Source organism: Acipenser ruthenus, unplaced genomic scaffold (genome assembly GCF_902713425.1).
Source record: "Acipenser ruthenus unplaced genomic scaffold, fAciRut3.2 maternal haplotype, whole genome shotgun sequence".
In the NCBI taxonomy this organism is placed as follows: Eukaryota; Metazoa; Chordata; class Actinopteri; order Acipenseriformes; family Acipenseridae; genus Acipenser; species Acipenser ruthenus.
In genome coordinates this window covers 92,501-95,000 of record NW_026707652.1, presented here as the reverse complement: position 1 = coordinate 95,000, position 2,500 = coordinate 92,501, and positions in this window count along the sequence as shown.

Here is a 2,500-nt window from a genome sequence, read left to right as displayed (position 1 = left end):
GGGGACATTGCTGCTGTACCCTTGAGCAAGGTACTTTACCTAGATTGCTCCAGTAACAATCCAACTGTATAAATGGGTAATTGTATGTAGAAAAATAATATAATTGTATGTAAAAATAATGTGATATCTTGTAACAATTGTAAGTCGTCCTGGATAAGGGTGTCTGCTAAGAAATACAGTGGCTCTCAAAAGTATTCACCCCCCTTGGACTTTTCCACATTTCATTGTGTTACAACATGGAATCAAAATGGATTTAATTGGGAGTTTTTGCCACTGATCAACACAAGAAAAGTCCATAATGTCAAAGTGAAAAATAAAATCTACAACTTGTTCTAAATTAATTACAAATATAAAACAGAAAATAATTGATTGCATAAGTATTCACCCCCTTTGCTATGACACACCTAAATAAGCTCTGGTGCAACCAATTGTCTTTAGAAGTCACATAATTAGTTGAATGGAGTCCACCTGTGTGCAATTAAGGTGTTTCACATGATTTCAGGTTAAATACACCTGTCTCTGGGAGGTCCCACAGTTGGTTAGTACATTTCCTAACAAAAACTACATCATGAAGGTGAAGGAACATTCAAAGCAAATCCGGAATAAGGTTCTTCAAAAGCACCAATCAGGGGTAGGATATAAGAACATTTCCAAGGCATTGAATATCCTCTCAGAGCACAGTAAAGTCCATTATTAAGAAATGGAGAGAATATGGCACAACTGTGAATCTGTCTAGAACAGGCCGTCCTCAAAAACGGAGTATCCGGGCGTATAGGGCACTAGTCAGGGAGGCCACCAAGAGGCCTATGGCAACTCTAAAGGAGTTACAGTGTTCCACGGCTGAGCTGGGAGACACTGTGCATATGGCAACAATAGCCCGGGTGCTTCACAAAACTGGCCTTTATGGGAGAGTGGCAAAAAGAAAGCCATTGTTGAAAAGAACTCGCATCAAATCTCGGCTAGAGTTTCCCAGAAGGCATGTGGGAGACTCTGAGACCAAGTGGAAGAAGATTCTATGGCCTGATGAGACCAGAATAGAGCTTTTTGGCCACAACGCTAAGCGCTATGTTTGGCGCAAGCCTAACACCGTACATCATCCTGAGAACACCATCCCTACCGTGAAGCATGGTGGTGGCAGCATCATGCTATGGGGATGCTTCTCTGCGTCAGGGCCTGGAAAGCTCGTGAAGATAGAGGGCAAAATGGATGCGGCAAAGTACAGAGAAATCCTGAAGGAAAACCTGCTGAAGTCTGCAAGAGACCTGGGACTTGGAGAAGATTCATCTTCCAGCAGGACAATGACCCCAAACATACAGCCAAAGGCACACTGGAGTGGCTTAAAAACAAAAAGGTCAATGTCCTGGAGTGGCCCAGTCAAAGCCCGGACCTCAATCCAATTGAGAATATGTGGAAAGAGTTGAAAATTGCTGTTCACCAAAGGTCCCCATCCAACTTGACGGAGCTTGAGCAATTTTGCAAAGAAGAATGGGCAAAAATAGCAGTGTCCAGATGTGCAAAGCTGGTAGAGACTTATCCAAATAGACTCATGGCTGTAATTGCTGCCAAAGGTGCCTCTACCAAATATTGACTCAAGGGGGTGAATACTTATGCAATCAATTATTTTCTGTTTTGTATTTGTAATTAATCTGTGGAGAAGATCTTCCCTGTTTTTCAACATTTACTTTTCAAAACGAACATTTGTCATTCAAAAGTCCAACAGCATAATGCAAGGAGAATGGCTAATTCATTAGGAACAGTCATGTTGAAGACAGTACCAGTTTCAAATGATTAAAAACTGGGAAACTGTTTGAGAAAAGAAATATATAAAATAGTTTATTTAAAAATATTTAATATATACACATTTTTTTAAGAAATACTGTTCCAATGGTCATTTCAAATGTGCTGCGAGTTTAAAATCGTCTGGAAATTAAACACTGATGCCTTTTTTAATTGTATTGTTTTTGAAAAAAGTTGAAAGGCTGGGAGAATCTTCTGTGGAGAAGATCTTCCCTCCCTTTCAACATTAATTCTCAAACTGAATGCAGTAGGGATTCAAGGAAATGCATGCACATGGATTAGGGAGTGGTTAACATGTAGAAAACAGAAAGTACTAAATAGAGGAGAAACCTCAAAATGTAGTGAGGTAGCCAGGGGTGTACCTCAGGGATCACTATTAGGTCCTCTGCTATTCCTAATCTACATTCATGATTTAGATTCTGGTATAGTAAGCAAGCTTGTTAAATTTGCAGACGACACAAAAATAGGAGTGGCGGCAAACACTGTTGTAGCAGCAAAGGTCATTCAAAATGATCTAGACAGCATTCAGAACTTGGCAGACACGTGGCAAATTACATTTTAATAGAGAGAAGTGTAACGTATTGCGCACAGGCAATACAAATGGGCATTATAAATATCATATGGGAGATACTGAAATTGAAGAAGGGATCTATGAAAAAGACCTAGGAGTTTATGTTGACTCAGAAATGTCTTCATCGAGACA